This window comes from Planococcus citri, chromosome 2 (assembly GCF_950023065.1).
Source record: "Planococcus citri chromosome 2, ihPlaCitr1.1, whole genome shotgun sequence".
Classification (NCBI taxonomy): Eukaryota; Metazoa; Arthropoda; class Insecta; order Hemiptera; family Pseudococcidae; genus Planococcus; species Planococcus citri.
This window is the reverse complement of record NC_088678.1, coordinates 4,839,960-4,860,038: the sequence shown is the minus strand read 5'-3', so window position 1 is coordinate 4,860,038 and position 20,079 is coordinate 4,839,960. Positions and strand designations below refer to the sequence as shown.

The following is a 20,079-nucleotide window of genomic DNA, read 5'->3' as shown; positions in this document are numbered from 1 at the left end:
AGAACTGCTCAAAACAGGTTGAAACAGTTTCCAATCGATTTGGCGTGTCGAAAATAAGGTATATCCCAAATTTCAGCTTTCTTGGTCAATTTGGTAAAATTTTGATTTTTTCCCTCATTTTTGGCCTAAAATGGATTTTCAAAAATTCACCAAAAATCGAAAAACGCACTTTGGCACTTGAAATTTTGACAGGTGATAAATTCTTGCATGATCTTTCGATCTACCCTTGTAACGGTTGAAAAATGTTGTGCAAGTCCTATGTTGAAATGCAAAATCTGCGATTTTGGCTGACCTGTCAATCAAAATGGCTGCCATTTTGTCAGTAACGCCAACTTTTTTTTGGGAAAGTTTGCTTTAAAATGTTCCTTAGGATGTCCCCTTTAAGAAAAAAGTTGTCCCGGAGGATCGGCGGAGGGGGGGTGCAATTACTCCTATTGTCATATGCCGGACTTTTTATTCTATTAACCCTTAGTCTAAGATTGTTTTTTCTTTATTAATAAAATACCCCCACCGCCTGCTGCCGATTGTGGAAAATTGAAAAAAAAAACATATCATGCTCATCTTCATATTTTACTTCTTTTTGGCTCAGATAGTCGAAACCTTAAACTCATTTTCTTCTCTCTCGGATCAAAAAATTGACTCCTCATTCATTCAGCTTTCTCTTTAACGAGCAGGTACTCGATGTTTAAAAAAATTAAATTTTTTAATCACCTAGTTTCCTTGCCACCGGCTCTGACATCATCTTTAAAATTCTTTCAACTACAGTAGCCCATCGTAAATTGGCGGGTGTGCAGCAGATGTGCCAATTTCACACAGGATGTCTGGTGTTGTTGATAGCTTGAAAAAATTCTATAAGAGGGGGCAATCGATTCGAGTACGTACATTTTTTTTGTCATGAAAGAAAGAAACACCGAACGAGTAAGAAACTGGTTTTCATACGGAATCTCCTCAGATTTCCTGCCATTCAATTCACCGCATCCCTGCTGCAATAGGTAATTACTCGTAGAATGATTTCGAGGGAAAAAAGACTCGAGGACAGGGGAATCAGTGGAGGGGGAGGAGAGGACACGTTAAGCCCTGTATCAAAAATTGCACAACACTTCGTTTCTTTTTTTTCCCCATCGAAAACACAATTCTACCATCCCCAACCTTCATCAACAACTTCGTTCACAGTTGAGCTTTTATCGTAGGTATCGAAATATCGACCATTCGACGACCGACACCCACACGTAAAAATTTGAATACACGTTCGAATCACACACCACTGACGCTTTAATTAAGAGGACAGACAGTCGCGAGCCGGAGAGAGAGAGAGAGACAGAAACAGAGTGGTCACAGCAGCTACCAGCAGCGTAAAAATCATCGACTATGCTGGTAGCTCGCAGCTGGACCCGTTCAGCTTACAGCTTACGTCAAAGGTTTCAAGTTAATCGGAGCACAAAATCTAGATGTACGTTGATTACGTGTGAAAACGACGTCCGGCGACCCGACGACGACGACGACGACGAGGTAATTGAGTAATAAAAATGCAAATCAACGTCGTCGTATAGGCTAAGGTACCTACACGTTATCAATTAACGCTGACTAAGGTATATGTAGTATAAGAAAACGAAAGAGTGAAAAATTACCTGGGCACAGTCAGCAGCAGCAGCGGCGCGGCGGCGGCGAAGAAGAGGGCGAAAAAAAAATGCAAGAGCGGAGGCTCGATTAACACGCGAGCGATTTCAACTAACGCAGAGAAAATCCTTACGGCGGTTTTCGGCTGCGTTCGAATTCGATTCACCAATGGCAGCGTCAACTATAGAGTAATCGTCGACATTGTAATACATCTGTAATGAAAACACATTTTCTCGCATTGTTTCACGTATACTAGCATAAATTAACTATATTGTTTCTATACGCGCTTAATTGAAAAATAAAACAACGCAGCGCATGCAATTTGCCCGAGTCGAGCGCCAGTTCATATACGAATCAATTATTTTACGTATTCGCGAAACACAAAAAGAAAAAAACAACGCATTCGCGATAAACTGGCTTAAAAAAATACCTTATTTGAGAACCAACTGGCACTGGCACTGGCACTGGCGCGCGTTAATGAACTCGGTCACACTCTTTGTGTATACTTTATAGTTTATACGTGTGAATGTGTGGTAATCGAGAAGCTAAAAACGTCGAATTAATGGAATGATCTCAACACAAAAAGATTGCCATAAACAAACGACTACGAGAGACGACGTAATAAAGTACTGTATATTATACGTATACCTTCCTTAGTTCTTAAACAGCGCCACAAACAAATACGATACATCAATAACATTCATATATACGCTAGATAAGACCAACCACACCGCCTCTCTTTCAAATACAGTACAAATACCCAACCTGCTATAGATTATACAGTACATAATACTTCGACTTATGTATGTAGCATCGAATATACTTACATTTATTTATTGAAAACAAACCCGATTCAACAGTGATTGTTCTTTGTGTGAAATTTCGCTTCGAAGAGTCTCGTCTTCATCGTCGTCAAGCTTTCTGCTACACGTTATGTATTTTTATTTTATTTTTCGAAGATCCCCCCCCAACCCGCAATACCAGCATTTGTAAATTTTCACTTCATTTGAACCACGCTCTGCTACCATCTAGTATACCCACATGATATAATCCTTCGCGAATCGTACGACAAACTTCGCATTCATCAATCAAGTACGAAGAAAAGAAGCAAAGTCGTCTCCCCTCCCCCCACACTCTTACAAATTCCTTAGCATTTTAATGAAATCTCGAGCTATAGTGTTTCAGTATCTCATTACGAGGTGAATTGATTTCAACAGAGCAATGAACCGAAAAACAGACGAGATAATTCTACTTTTATATCTTTTTAGAAAATTACTTCCTCTATTCATTTCACATCAAACATTTTTATCAACACTTTTTTTGAGTAGTTATGTAATGTAATTTTGGGCTCTTAATTCTTCAAAACTACACAAAAAAAAAGGGTTGATTCAATTATCGGATCGTGATTTTCCATGCGATCTATCAAAATGAGTAACATTTATAACCCATTTTAGGCCTCCTGTTCAATTTTTTCCAAAAAAAGTAACTTCGTAATCAAAAAGGTGACAAAATGTGCAGAGCAGAACTCAAAACATTTCGACTTGAATAAAAAATCCCCAAAAAATGAATTATTTTGATTTTATTCAATTTTTAAAAGTTGAACAACTCGTATTTTGAAACGTTTTGATAAAAAAGCGAGACTCAAGACGATTTTAGCAAAAACTAAAAGAGGGACTTTTTTGCAATTTAAGGCATAAAATAATAACTTTTGGACAGCTTTTGGAAAAAAGTGAAACTTTTTGAATTTTGTAACAAAAACCGACAATTTTTTTCAATTCTGCCAACAAGGGAACCTCTTGAGCTGTCCGCCTCCGATTTGAACGGGTCCGCGATTTTTGGAAAGAGCATGTTCTAAAACCCCCAAATCCAAATTTTCAGCTGCCCAAGTTCATTTTTCGATTTTTGGCGAATTTTTGAAAATCCAAAAGACTATATTTTGATGATTTATGCTTTTTTTTTAAAAAGTACGTACTTGATCAGTAAAAATGTTCAAAATAAGTCCTAAAATTGATATTAACCCCCCAAATCCAAATTTCGCCATTGCCAGCCATTCTGGAGCCTCCAGCACGATTTTTCAATTTTTCCAGAATTTTTAATTTGCTCCAGAAGGCGTGAATATGATGTTGGGCAGATAAAAATCGAGTTGTGTGTTATACTCGACCTGTTTAACGAATTTATTCACATTTGAGCCGATTCTGGAGGGGACACCTCAAGAGTGGTTTTTTGACCAGCTTTTTTTCAAAATAAAAATATCCAAAAATCAAAAATTTCCCGTTTGCGAGAAAATTTTTGAAATTTGCGCAAATCGCTGTATTTCGTCATGAACTAACCCCACAAGGACGAATCTCGCCATTTTCAGCCATTCTGGAGCCTCCAGCGTGATTTTTCAATTTCTTCAGAATTTTTAATTTGTTCCAGAAGGCGGAATATGATGTTGGGCAGATAAAAATCGAGTTGTGTGTTATACTCGACCTGTTTAACGAATTTATTCACATTTGAACCGATTCTGGAGGGGATACCTCAAGAGTGATTTTATGACCAATTTTTTTTTTCAAAATAAAAATATCCAAAAATCAAAAATTTCTCGTTTGCGAGAAAATTATTGAAAAATGCGCGAATCGCTGTATTTCGTCATTAATCAAGCCCACGAGGGTGAATTTCCCCATTTTTATAGCCTTTCTGGAGCCCCTGGAAAAATTGAAAAATCGCGCTGGAGGCTCCAGAATTGCTGGAAATGGCGACATTCGCCCTCGTGGGGTTAGTTCATGACAAAATACTGCGATTCGCGCGAATGTCAAAAAATCGGTTTTTGTACTTAGGATATTTTTTTTTTTTGAAAAAAAGCTGGTCAAAAAACCACTTTTGAGGTGTCCTCTTCAGAATCGGCTCAAATGTGGATAAATTCGTTAAACAGGTCGAGTATGACACACCACTCGATTTTCAGTTACCCAACTTCATATTCATGTCTTCTGGAGAAAATTAAAAATTCTGAAGAAATTGAAAAATCGCGCTGGAGGCTCCAGAATGGCTGGAAATGGCGAAATTTGGATGGGGGGGGGGGGTAATATCAGTTTTAGAACTTATTTTGAAAATTTTTACTGATCAAGTACGTACTTTTTTAAAAAAAACATAAATCATCAAAATAGTGAATTTTGGATTTTCAAAAATTCGCCAAAAATCGAAAAATGAACTGCAGCTGAAAATTTGGTTTTGAGGGTTTTAGAACATGCTCTTTCCAAAAATCGCGGTCCCGTTAAAATCGGAGGCGGACACCTCAAGAGGTTCCCTTGTAAGAACTGAGAATTTTTTGTCAATTTTTGATAAAAAGCGAGAGTGCGGACAATTTTAGCAAAAAACAGGACTGCTTTGCAATTCATGACACAAAATCGTAACCTTTGGACAATTTTTTTAAAAAATGAGAATTTTTGAAATTTATAGAAAAAATCAGACAATTTTTTGGAATTTTGTAAAACATTGAAAATTTTTGTCAATTTTTCAGCAAAAAGTGAGACTTTGACAATTTTTGCAAAAAATACGGACTTTTTGCAATTCATCACACAAAAGTGTAACTTTTGGACAGCTTTTGTAAAAAAGTTGAACTTTCTGAAATTTGTGACAAAAAGCGAGAGATGGTAATTTCTACAAAAAACAAGTCTTTTTTGCGATTCATGACACAAAATCGTAATTTTTGGACAATTTTTGAAATTTGTGGCGAAAATGTGACAATTTTTTGCAATTTTGCTAATTTTCCAGCAAAAAGCAAGATTTGATTTGGGGTCCAATCAAAAATCTGACGTCATATTCGGTTTCAGCGTCGCCAAAAACGTACTATTTCATGTGTCGCACGAACGAACCCCTTTTTTTGAATTTTCACCTCATTTGGGGAGGTGTTGGGGGCCGTGGGTGGGGTCCAATCACAAATCTGACGTCATATTCGTGTTCAGCGTTACCAAAAACATACATATAATTCGATATGTCACATGCCCCAGGTTTCTTTCTGAAAGTTTCGCCCAAATTTGGGGGAGGGGGTGCTTCGCTGCCCCTAAATGGGAATTTGTGAATAACGACTCTCAAAAACATCATTTACATTTAAAAATTACAACATTATAAACAATACTCCAGAAATTACTTCAATAGCAATGGCGTAGGTACCATATTAACCTTATTACTGGTGAGGGGGTGTTGGTTTTGGTCGAATTTGACTATGGCGCACCCGAGGTACAATTTTGGGTAAGTTATATGTTGTTCTAGGATCAATACTGCATCTAAAAAATATTTTTCGAAAAGTGTGCCAAAAGGCCTTGGGGGGTAAGGGGGACCTCAAAAAATTGAATCTAAATTTTGGAGGGGAAAAGTGGGGGGAGGGGGCTGTTGATTTTTTTGGGAAAAGCCCTTATGCATACGTACACTTTGGTTCAAGTTTGAAAAAAATCGGCCGAGTCAATCCTGAGAAAAAAATTTAAAACGATTTTTGATGAATTACTCAAGAACCACTCAGAGTTGAGGTCCAAAACTTGGGGAAAATACTCATCTTGGGGGTACCTATACACCACATAAGTTTCATCTCTGAAGGTCCCGGGGGCCGCTCAACCATACTTATCTGCCTAGGGCCTTTATAACAAAAATCTGACAATTTTTTACAATTTTGCTGAACATTAAGAATTTTTGTCAATTTTTGGCAAAAAGCGAAATTTTGACAATTTTTGAAAAAAAAACAGGACCTGTTGCAATTCATGGAACAAAGTAACTTTTGAACAATTTTTGGAAAAAAGTAAGACTTTTTGAAATTTGAAGCAAAAACCCGACAACTTTTTTCAAATTTACTAAAAATTGAGAATTTTTGTCAATTTTTGGCAAAAAGCGAGAGAAGACAATTTCTGCAAGAAACGGGACTTTTTTTTTGCAATTTACGACACAGAATTGTACTTTGGGACAATTTTTGGAAAAAAGTGAGACCTTTTTTTTCAAAAAACCCTGAAAAATATATCCAAGAGGGCCCCAAATTCTTCAAAACTGCTGAAAAAGACGGTGATGCTTATTCTCGATTTTTTAACGAAATTTTAACCCATTTTGATAGGTCACATGACACTTTTTGCAAAAATTTCGAAAATCATGACTAAATTTTGAGTACAAATTCTTCAAAAACGTCCGAAAACATCTTGGTTGAAATATTTGAATTTCTCGTGAAATTTTAAGTAATTTTGATAGGTCGTCAGGTCACTTTATGCAATCAGGCATCGCAAAAAGTGACCATTCAAAAAACCAATTACAGCTTTGGAAAATCGACTGCATCGACATTTTAAAAACTGAATTCATCAAATGCTTGCCCTTCATCACAAATGAATTCATTATTATTATTTTTTTGGTCACAGAAAACTAAAATAGAGCGCCGGTTGTTTTCAAAAATTCAAAATTCAAATTTCAGCTTTTTTCGTAGGTCTTTAATTTTTTTCAGTTGTTTCAAAAAAGGTGTTTTCTTTTGGCATTTTTGATTTTTTGTTTTTTTTTTTGCATTAAGGTGTCGTCTTGAAATTGTACCTTCAAAGTAAAGTCTCGTATCACGTCAACTCTACCCCCCCCCCCCACAACCACCAAAAACCCGTTCAAGTCTTCAGAGTATCTATAGATTTATAAGTACATTGTTTCAACATAACGATGATCATTTCTCAGTACATTGAACCGAAAAAATTAGACGAGATCGTTTACTTCTGCATGATTGAGACTTGTTGAACATCGTTATTGTAGAATACGAGTACTACGTATTATATAACTGATAAGGATGAGTTTTAACTTTTCTCGATCCGGATCTAAAGAACAACGATCGATCGCTAAATTAATTCGAATTTTCTACACCGCGAACGGGTTCTTTATTGTATTTTCAACCGAATCGAATTGATTAGTGAACGGAATCAGTCAGTGATCGCAAACGAGTGACTCGTCTATTACGATGAAATTGGTTTGAAATGTTGAAAGTTAACGTGTGGAGTTAGGGAAGTAAGTAGGCCATCGACACGAGTGAGAAAAGCGAAACTTTTTTTCGAGTCAGGATTTTTCCGAAAAATGTTTTCAAAATCTAGAAATTTGCGATTGGGCAGCTACCCTATACTAATACATTTTGAGGGCCTCATTCGACATTGTTGAGAAAAAATTCATGTTTTGAGGCAATTTTTTATTTCAAAATTTTTTTCAAAAATCTAGAAATGATGCGATTGGGTGGCAACAATTCTAGAAATTATTTTTCTAGGTCATATTTTAACAACTATTGAATTTTGAAGGTCACTTTTGTCGTAATTGAGAAAAAGTGTTTTTTTTCCAGCCAACATTTCTCTGCAAAAAATTACCCAAAATTTTGACAACTCTTGGAATATCATTTCTAGGTCATATTCTAACCTCCAACGCGTTTTTGGGGACTCCTTGCAACAAAAATGAGAATAAAGGATTTTTTGAGCTATTTAAACAATTTTTTTTTTCAAAAAAATGCCCCAAAAAATCAAAATATGAAATCGAGTAACTAAAACGCTGGAAATTCTGCTTCTAAAAAAGACAAAATCCAACTTCCAAAAAAATAGAACCGGACAAAGCTATAAATGAAAGGAGCATGGAAAAATATTTTTTGGTTTTTGATGAATTTTGGGTCAAAAATTTGAAAAAAAAATCATAATTCCACCAAATTGTCCTAAAAAGCTGAATGAAGTCAATCAGAAAAGGTTTTGAATCGTTTTGAGCAGTTCTGGAGCCTTCAGCAGATTTTTGAAACTTGAAATTTTCATCAAAATTTTACCAAATGAAATTGGAAACCCGAAATTCACTCTGCCTCCAATTTCAACATTCTGAGTCCACTTGGAGGCAGTTCCAAGACGTTTGGAGCCTCCAGCTACTTTTCGGAAATTCCATTTTTCCAAAAAAACCACCATAAAACTTATCTAAATTAACTTTAGCACAAGTGCTCGATATTGGTGCTTGTTGGTGACCCACTTGACCGATTACACGTCATTTTTTCATCTCAAATTGACAGAAACTTTAATTTTTAGGAATTTTTACAAACTTAGCCTCTTTCAATTTTCAAAAAGATGAACAATTTCTGATTATTTCAACTTGGAAAAATTCTTTCCCCCTTCCCCTCTTCCCACATCACCACGAAATCTAATAACTAACAACATGAAACAGGTGTTGGTTTCTCAAAGAATATTCTCAGATTCTCGTGTTCACTTTCAGCTCGACGAAAATTGGTAAAACGTTTGTTTTTCAAAATGTTTCGTTATTCGTATTAGCTATCTAAATGCGTACAAGTCGTATGTATTTTCGTTGTATCGCGAAGTTTTTATCGTATCTGCATTCATGTACGATGTATTTTCAAGTGTACCTATTTATTTAGTGATAATGCTTATGCTTATACATACGGTGTGAAAAAAAATGGCTGATATTTTTAACAAACACGGAAACCACTATAGAAACGTGATTATTAAACCGTACATTGCATGACTCTCTATCGATGTATATTTACATATGTGTGAGTGTGTGAAGAGTAAACACAGGGTGTTTACTTATTTTAAATTGTAGGCACCTGCAGGGAAAATTTTTCAATACTTGGGACTATCGTGGCAGCCAAAACCACCTACAGTATTTGAAAATCTGAGGTACCACCGATGAGAAAAAAAAGTAGACGCATGCAGGTTCGTAAAAAAAAAAAAAACGAGATGGAAAGGGAAAAAAATACTCGAGTCGCGGTCTCAGCCGCTATCGCGTGTAATTTAAATCATCTTTATTATCGCGGCGCTTATATTGACGCAGTTATAACGTGCCATTGAAAAAATTCTCTTCGATTCTTTTCTCTTTCACTTCCTCCCTGTCTTTCCCCTTCTATACACGTCGAATAGGTACAAATTACAAATACACAAATACATAACGCAATCGCGATATTATTCCCTTCCAACGAAAAAATAAATAATAAAAGAAAAAAAAAAGGGAATAATATCGTATTCGAGATAACGACGTTATTTATCGGCAATTTAAACGTAATAGATTTTTGCGGCCACGATTCGAGAATTTTAAAACTGAAAATTATTGGGCTTATTTTATGATTCACTCGAAATACGCGACGATTTGTCGGAATTTATGTAATTTTTTCTTTTCGCCAATGTCGAGTCTCGAAACACACACTTTCGTGGTGTCTGGATTATGCGTAGAATGCGTTTGTCTCGTCTTCGAATAAATGTATAGGATGCAATTTACACTAAAGTCTTTGTGATCGCAGCCTATAGCAGCATTAGTCTGGTATTTTTTTTCATACCAACCTTCTACGTATGTACCAAACCAACAACCATCGTGTCATAAAGATGGGAAATTTATACCGTAATTTTTTTCGTCTCGCCGTTTCGGGCATCGTTTCGAAATCCTATCGGTTGGAAAATTTACTACGGCCATTTTCGAAGACATTTGTGCGTAAAATTTTAATGTTCACGAGTGTCTGCGATGAAACTACGTTCCAAGTTTACGTTTCGGATTTAACCCGCGGTATGGGCGATGGCGATGACGAGAAGCAATAAACTTCACTCATGCGAGCTTATTGTTTCCATTTTGAAATTTCAAAATGCACTGGAGCTTAAAAAATTCGCGAAACGATTTCCAACGTGCGATTTTGTTTGTATATAAATGCGAGATGAAGAATTTTTTTGCTTCGTGAAATTATGTACCTGTTCCTAAAATACGTACGGAGAGGTGAAAAATGAATTGCTGTTTTGAATTATGTAGATGAAAACAAGTTTGGGTAAAGTTTGTAAGTGGCTAACTTCCAGTATTCAACTCAAAATTGAAAAATGATACCAGATTTGAAATTAGCGCTGGAGATAACCATGAAATCGATATACATGAAGATATAGTATCATTTTTCGAGATTTACCCCCTTCACTGTTCCCCACATCCCCCTTCCACCAAACCACAACCACAAAACCAAAAAATAACGCCAGATTTGAAATCAGCGCTGGCGATAACCATAAAATCGATATACATGACGATATATTATCATTTTTCGAGATTTACCCTCTCCACTGCTCCCCACATCCCACCCTCCACCAAACCACAACCATAAAACCAAAAAATAACGCCAGATCTGAAATCAGCGCCGGCGATAACCATGAAATCGATATACATGACGATATGTTATCATTTTTCGAGATTTACCCCCTCCACTGCTCCCCACATCCCTCCCCCTCCACCAAACGACAACCACAAAACCAAAAAAAACCACCAAATTTGAAATCAGCGCTGGCGATAACCATGAAATCAATATACAAGATGATATGTTATCATTTTTCGAGATTTACCCCCTCCACTGCTCACCACAATTCTTCCCCCCTCTACTAAACCATAACCACAAAACCAAAAAATAACGCAAGATTTGAAATTAGCGCCGACGATGACCATGAAATCGATATACATGACGATATGTTATCATTTTTCAAAATTTACCCCTCCACTGACCACCCTAGCCCTCACCCCTCCACAAAAATATATGATAAAAGATTGACATCGGATTTCAGATTTGAAGTCAGCGCGTCAACGCAGACAATGACCATGGAATTGACATACATGACGAATTGACGATATATTATCGCATTTTTATATTTTACCCCCCTCCCCTCCCCCCGGGACCATCATTCATAACCATTCCCTTCCGGTCTTCGCCCCTTCCCAAATCAAAAACCAATTGATCAATAATTAACATCAGATGTGAAATCAACTTAGGAGATGACCATGGAATCGATGCACATGGCCAAATATCATCATGTTTCAAGATTTACCCCCCCCCCATTTCCACCCTCCCCCCGGAAAAAATTGTACGATGATTTCAACACGAAGATCAAACGAATACCTTCAAATTGGCTAGTAAAATTTTTGAAATTCCAAACACGTGACTTTTCACTTTGAATTTCATCCCCTTGGAAATGAAATGGGTGAGGAGGGGAGAGGGGGAGATACGCCAAAAATGATAAAAATCCGTCATTGGTGTCGATTTCAAGGTTTTGAAATACGCCGAATCCAAAAATGACATCAATTTGACGATTAGACGCTTTGTATCGTGAGAATAATGACGACTTCGACTAGATTTTATCATTTTCATGTCTAGGTTGCTTCCTTATCCTCGTGCGTTGATTTGAAATATTATTATAATTATCTATGCGTATTGTAATGGAGGATTATATCACTGTGGTCACTTACTTTGTCCGAAACATGTACAAAGTATACAGTATACTTTTAACTTCGCATTGGAATCGCTCTTTCCTGCAACAGATAAACAAATACGTACGGTAATTAATAGGATCGTTAATGACTCGACCATTGACGTTATTCTTACTAAATAAAGAGACGAAGAGAGGTCTCGGCTCGCGATTCTCGAGCGTATATTAATTGAACCAGGCACGCGAGGCGGGCAAAGAGAGAGAGATGTAACAGGAATAAGTAAAAGTACTCAATTAATATTTCAGAATACGAATATCTTTCAGAGACGTACTTTTCAAATCAAAATTAGTGTTTACAGACATCTCTTTGCTCGTTCAAGTTATTAAAAATTTAGCTTGAAAAAAACAAACAAAAAGTGGAACTGCGTTAACATTCGATGTAAAGGACTTGGAACTTGGATGTGGCTCAAAAATATGTTAGTTTGTTTCGAGCAGTTTTCTATTTGTTTCAAATTCTTTTCCTCTCCCATTTCATCCTCATCCCATCGATCATCTGTGGCTTTCAGGATTTGGCAATGAGAGCTCGAGTTTCAATACTGAAATCATTATGGAAGAAGATGGGGAGGGGGTAGATTTGAGCATAGAGTCTGATTGCAGAAAATTCATATTCTCAACCTCTACAATTTTTTAGCTCGTCTTTGAAAAATTTGCAAATTATGGAGGAATATACAGATTTTGTGCAAGTTACCCTTCATTATAAAGTGTGGATTACGAATTCAGATCTCTGCTTTCAGTCTTTCAAACAAATGCATTCTTTTATCCAATCACACTGGTACTTTGCAGGAGGTTCTCCCCTGCCTTTCCTCAAGGTCTCTTTCTCTTTCATCAACTGAGCTGAGGCACTAGCTTTTGTCTGGCACAAAGGAGAAAGAAAGAACTAAACCAATGACGACATAGGCAGAAGTAAAATCATCTGTGCCATGGTTTTACCATCGAAACACGCGTTCGTCGTCGTGTTTACAACTACACACACCTGTTCTACTGTTCGTCATCATGACGAGGATACCACAGTCTTCGACTATGGTACATTAAGGTCTACATAGTATATTTTGCAGCTGTGTCTTGGTTTGAGTTGGTGTTTTTGTACCACATTTATACATACATATTACACTACGTACTCGAATATACATGTCGTACACAACAACCGCATCGAGAACAGCTGCGAAACACGCCGTGTCGCGAGCCGTGGCCGATATTTATATAACAACAAAGATTTTACCACGTGTTCCTCTCTATATCCTTTTTTTACGCTACGAATACAAATTTTTTTCGTGTACTATTTCTATTCACGTCTTTGATAAAATCATTTTCTTTTTCAAAGGACCCAAGACCGAATCTCGAATCGTCGTTTATTTGCTCTCTATGTTCACGGATGGGGATTTGGGATTTGCTGAAATTGAATTTCTTTTGTGGATAACGTCGGTATTTAGATAGCAGCTTCGTAAGAATATAATCGCGTAGGCGTTGCAGAAGCGGGAGCACGTGTATTGCACAAGACGCAGGTGGTAAGGAAGTAATAATTCGATAAACGAGCAGATTTTTCGGTTTTTTTGGGACTCGATTTTCGTATGAGAAGTATTCAAATTGAGACACGATGCTGTGAAATGTTTCAAGGTGAAAAACATTGCACCCAAAGCAGGTATATTTTTTCAAATTCGAGAACAAGTGAATGATATTTTGAGATAATCGTTCACAACCGACCTGAAAAACAAAATTGGGAGACTGAATCAAATTTGAAACGATGTTATTTTGCCATCGCGAGATGAATTGCTCAACAATTTTCATTTTTATTGAATCGTTCACGAATGATTGAATCTTAGTGCATACAAATCGTTCAAGACCGACTTGAGAAAAACAATGACGAAACTTGGAACTGAATCAATCCATCAAAAAATCGATTTTCCCTGATAAAAATCCAAATCAAGTTTCAAGAACTAGAAAAGACTCTTTTTCACCGTCACAAGACAAATCTCCTCAATAATATCGACCTTAATAAATGAATGACCGAATTGTACTACGAGCAAATCGTTCGCGACCGTCTTGAAGGAATCAAAAAACCAAAACGAACTCATTTGAAATCCAAAATCCGAATCAAGCGCTCACAAAAATAAATTCTTCAAGTGAATCGACTTAAATTTTATGAAATCGTTCGCTAGCAAATGAATCAGAAAGTGAACGAAAACAACAAACTTGAGTTCATAATTGAACAATTGAAGTGAATCAAATAATAAACGATTCATTTCCGCCAGCACAAGAGAAATTTTCACGACCATTCCCACTTTATGAAATCGTTCAATGAACGACTGAATCATACAATGAGCAAATCATTCGCGACCGACTCGAGAAAAATTACAAAATAAAATGAAAATTCATTCGGAATCTGAATCGAGACATAAGAAAAGTGAATTTTTCCAATTTCCAGCTACTTGATTTTCATTTTGATGAAACCGTTCGCGAACGACTGATTCACATAATTAAAAAAACAATTTAGAGATTGAATTGAATAGGTAATGAGTAATTCGTTTTTGCCTTTCAGAACACACCGTTCGAATCTGCTTCAACAACTTCGATCTTCATTAGACCATTCACGAACGATTGAATCACATTATGACTGAGCAAATCATTCCCAATTGACTTGAAAAGACAAAAAACAAAAAAATGCAGAGTAAAACTAATTCAGAGACCAAATCGAGCAATCAGAACGGTAAATCAATCCAGGAAGTTGAGTCATCAGAAAAATGCTTTCCAGTAACTTGAATTTTCGGTGAAATCGTTCGCGAACGACTCAATCACACTGTGAACAGAAAACATACTTGGAAATTGAATCGAGTCACGAACGATTTGTATTAGTCTATTGCAATTCTTAATACAAATTATCTTCGACCCCTTTCGTTTTAATCAAGTCGTTCACGAACGACTGAATCATATTATGAGCAAATCGTTCACGACCGACTTGAAGGAATCCACAAGAGAAATAGAAACTGATCTGGGGACTGAATCGAGTCATCAGGAAAGTACTTTTTTTCAGTGACTAGACTTTCAGTTTCATGAAATCGTTTGCGAACGACTGAATCACAATTGCGAAATAAAAACCAACTTCGAGACTGAGTTGAATCATGATTTTTTTCTACGTTAAATTATGCATTTTCACAGTAACTTTCGTTATTATAAGATCGTTCGCGAACTTTTGAATCGTACTAATAGTCGGGGAGCCCGCATAATGATCTATTGCAACTTCCCCCCCCCCTTAATCCTCCGTGACAACTTTTTTCTCAACGGGGGAGTCCTAAGGAACATTTCTAGCCAAAGTCCTCAAAAAAAGTGGCCCTATTTACAAAATGGCGGCCATTTTGATTGACAGATCAGCCGAAATCGCAGATTTTGCGTTCCAACATAATATGGGACGAAATTTTTTAAGCCGTACGAAGGTAGATCGAAAGATCAGACAAAAATTCATCATCTGTCAAAATTTCAAGTGCTAAAGTGACTCTTTCGATTTTTGGTGGATTTTTGAAAATCATATTCAGGCCAAAAATGAGGAAAAAATCAAAATTTTACCAAATTGACCAAAAAAGCTGAAATTTAGAATATACCTACCCTATTTTCGACACGCCAAATCGATTGGAAACTGTTTCAACCTGTTTTGAGCAGTTCTGGAGCCTCCAGAAAATTTTTGTAACTCGAAATTCCCATAAAATTTCATCAAATGGAGTTGGAAAGCCGAAATTCATTCCGCAAACTAAATTCAATACAGCCTACAGCAACTTTTTTAAAATTACTGGAGCCTCCAGCGGATTTTTGAGACTCGAAATTTTCCAAAATTTCATCAAATGGAGATGGAAAGCCGAAATTCATTCTGTAAACTAATTTCGATACGCCACGAAGTCGACTGCAGGTGGATTTCGAGTCGTTTTGGAGCCTCCAGTGACTTTTTGAAAATTACTGGAGCCTCCAGCAGATTTTCGAAACATGAAATTTCATCAAACGGTGATGGAAAGCCGAAATTCATTCTGCAAACCAATTTTAATACGCTACGAAGTCGACTCCGGGTAGATTTGAAGTCGTTTTGGAGCCTCCAGCGACTTTTTGAAAATCACTGGAGCCGGTAGATTTTTGAAACTCGAAATTCCCATAAAATTTCATCAAATGGAGTTGGGAAGCCGAAATTCATTCTGCAAACTAAATTCAATACAGCCTACAGCGACTTTTTAAAATTACTGGAGCCTCCAGCGGATTTTTGAGACTCGAATGGAAAATTTCATCAAATGGAGATGGAAAGCCGAAATTCATTCTGTAAATTAATTCCGATACGCCACGAAGTCGACTGCAGGTGGATTTCGAGTCGTTTTGGAGCCTCCAGTGACTTTTTGATAATTACTGGAGCCTCCAGCAGATTTTTGAAACTCGAAATTTTCCAAAATTTCATCAAATGGAGTTAGAAAGCCGAAATTCAAAGTATCGAAAATTTACTGGAGCCTCCAGTAATTTGCAAAAAATCGTTGGAGGCCCCAAAACGACTTGAAATCTACCCGCAGTCTACTTCATAGAGTGTTTATGTTGGAGTGAAGCGTAAATTTCGAATTTCCAACCGCGTTTGATGAAATTTTGTGGAAATTTCAAGTTTCAAAAATCTGCTGGAGGCTCCAGTAATTTACAACACATCGCTGGAAACTCCAACATGACTTGAACCTACCTGTAGTCGTCGACTTCATGGCGTATTGAAATTAGTTTTCAGAATGAATATTGGATTTTCAACTGCAGTAAAAGGAAATTTCAAGTTTCAAAAATCTGCTGGAGGCTTCAAAATGACCAGAACCCACCAGCAGTTGACTTAATACTGCATCGAGATTGCAGTAGAGCGTGATTTCGAATTTCCAACTTCATTTGATAAGATTTTATAAAAATTTCAAGTTTCAAAAATCTGCTGGAGGCTCCAGAAAATTCCAAAAAGTAGCTGGAAGCTTCAAAACCATTTGAAACCACCATGCAGTCGACTTCATATCGTATTGAAATTAGTTTGCGAAGTAAATTTCAGCTTGCTAACTCCATTTGATAAAATATTGTGGGAATTTCAAGTTTCAAAAACCTGGTGATTCCAGCAATTTTCAAAAAGTCACTGCAGGCTCCAAAACGACTTGAAATCCACCAGCAGTCGACTTCGTAACGTATTGAAATTAGTTCGCCGAATGAATTTCGGCTTTTCATCTCCAATTTGATGAAATTTTGGGAAATTTCGAGTTTCAAAAATCTGCTGGATGCTCCAGAACTGTTCAAAACGGTTTGAAACAGTTTCCAATCGATTTGGCGTGTCGAAAATAGGGTATATCCCAAATTTAAGCTTTCTCGGTCTATTCGGTAAAATTTTGATTTTTTCCCTCATTTTTGGCCTAAATATGATTTTCAAAAATTCACCAAAAATCGAAAAAGGCACTTTAGCACTTGAAATTCTGACAGATGATAAATTTTTGCCTGATCTTTCGATCTACTTTTGTACAGTTTAGAAAGTATCAGCTCTATCCAATCAGTCGTCATTATTCCTAAAATTTTGCACTTTTTCTTTTAGTTTTTAACACAACAAATCTTTAAAAAAAGTGACCAAATTTCATGCCTGGGACAAAGGAATAGTTCATCAATCATTATTGATGAAAAAAGAAAAGAACTAGGAGACAGATAATTTACATTACTATCATTTATGTAATTCATCAGTTTTTAAAATAAATCGGGTCGTTCTGAATCGCAGCTCGAGAACGAATCGTTCGAAATGTATTTAAACCAAAATTAATCATCTGAAAACACGGTGTGCGATTGCCCACTTGGCAATGTACCACTCGCGAACGATGATTTATACACGGTTCATTGAACTCATTAATTTTATAAAGTGTAAATTTCTTCAAAAGAATACCTCACCAACCTGAAATGCTTCGTTGCAACAAAAATGTAGCTGGTAAATTATCATCTCTTTCATTCGTTCACGAAACTAACCGCTTCGACACGAATCAATTTTAATACATTTTACTCCCAATTGAGAACGAATTATTACTCAGATATATACGAATCGACATTGCACACGAAGGAATACGAACTATATAGACAGATACCTAATATTTTCAACTAATTTTCCATACTTGGGAAAATCGAATTAACGAATCGGAATCGTGCAAATCATAGGTACATTAATGACGTCAAAGTAACGTCGATTTTTTTCCACTTTGGCGTGTTTTTCTCTCGCGAAAGTGCGGCTTATAACCAATTCTTTTCGGTATTTACGTCATTATTGTGTGTATTATTACGGACGAGCCTACGTTCATTCATACTCGCACTTCGTACCTCGTATACCTAGTTGGGCTTTTAATAAAATTTTTCAATAAGGCTCTTCAAAGATATTGAAAAAACGATGCTCGTGGTCGTTGAATTATTACGCAATTGATTTTATTATTTTCCAAACAACCATTCTCGAGCTGTGCGGCCGACGCCGACGCCGCGCTGACGACGAGTAAACAGTCGGACTTATGTTATGAAATATTTTCCAAACAATTTCATCACTCTCATCAGCGACCAGAGCGTCGAGAATTACGCCAGATATGTAGAGGTATAGGTATAGGACGGAACAACAGAAGATAAGGGAACAAGAGAGCCAAGAGGAGACAAAGTACGGAGATGGAAGGAGACTGGAGAGATTTCCCATCAACTAATTACCTCGGTTAGTGGTTCGATTTCTCGCATCACGTTGCGGGATATCGACCTGGAAAGCAGAAAAAAATCACCGAGCACGACTGCGCCTCTCAAAGTATCAATTTGCAGCCGCTTAATATTTATCTGCGTAGCTCTAAAATATATTATGTACAAGTATAATGGACTGGTACACGCTAATGGAACTCGTGTACAACGGCTATACATTTATATACGTAGAGATATACGTACTCTGTATATTTGTGTATTATGTACTCGTATATCGTACCATTACACTCTGACACACTGACCAGAAAGGTGCTCATCTACTTTACGAATTATTGACCCCAATTAACCGACAACAAACTGATGCCGTTTACGTATAGTGATAACCGTTACTCGAAAACCCTCGTTTAAATTTTACATCAAATGTACGAAAAATCATATTAATAATGCACGCTACACGCGTACACGTTTGCAAACTCTGATCTTTTATTATTAAATATACACAAGTACTTACGTAGGTACGTAGGCACTAAAAATATACCAACGTGAAAAATAAAGATCATTGTTATCAATTTTATTCGTGTATAGAGGTTATTTCTAACAATGTACGTAGACATGATACACTCATGTAGACAAAGAAGTATGAGTAAGTACTTATATTAAAGTAGAAACAAAGAAAACTAGATACTAGATCCCTTTGAAGTATATCTACAAAAAGATTGCCCGATGCTCATTCTCCACCCTTCAACAAGAAGTCAGTTTTGAGCCCTTTTTACATTTCCAGTTACAGCGATTTGCAATTTCTGCAGAAATTTAAAAACTAGCTAGCTAAAGGCTTTTAACAGGGTTGAAAAAAACTGTCAAAAATGGATCACAGTTGCTGAAAATTACTCAAAATTCGTAAAAGTTCAATAAAATATTCGCAAAATGTACGAAAAAATGTTCGATATTCATTGAAATGATTTTAAAACGCTCAAAGAAGCATTAAAACCACTAAAAATGGCCTGAAAGTGAAAAACTACCAAAAGTGATGAAATATAGTTATAAATTGGCAAAACAGAATGAAAAAACATTGAAAACACGTTAAAATGATGCGAATACTCCCTAAAAATCAATGAAAAAGGGTCAAAAGCCTGTCAAAATGATGTAAAAACACTTAAAAAGACGATAAAGTCACTGAAAATTAACAAAAAAATATAAAAAACTGGAGAAGACCCTTCTTTTTGGTTTGGTCAAAATTTTCGGAAAATCTGGTTCCATTTTTAGCAAAAATTCATTTTTGTCAAAATTAAAAACAGGAAATCAGTTTTTTTTTTTTTTATAAATAGTCGGAAGGCCCGCATAAGGATCTATTGCACCACCCCCCCCCCCGTCGATCCTTCGGGACAACTTTTTTCTTAAAGGGGGAGTCCTTAGGAACATATCTAGAACTTGTCCTAAGAAAAAAGTGACCCTACTTACAAAATGGCGGCCATTTTGATTGACAGGTCAGCCGAAATCGCAGATTTTAGGTTCCAACGGGGGACTTGCACGAAATTTTTTAAACCGT

General features: G+C 36.6%; 1 protein-coding gene across 2 annotated transcripts in view; it reads right to left on the bottom strand.

Annotated features, from left to right (window-relative positions):
- Ypel (Yippee-like) overlaps positions 1-20,079 on the bottom strand; it is a 97,770-nt gene that overhangs the window by 70,460 nt on the left and 7,231 nt on the right. The window contains exons 2-3 of one of the 2 annotated variants that reach the window (XM_065348134.1): positions 11,836-11,898; positions 1,629-1,829 (exon numbers count right to left, since the gene is read on the bottom strand). The gene's annotated coding sequence lies outside the window, so the exon portion shown is untranslated. The remainder of the gene's footprint in view (positions 1-1,628; positions 1,830-11,835; positions 11,899-20,079) is intronic. The other variant, XM_065348135.1, reaches the window with a different exon arrangement.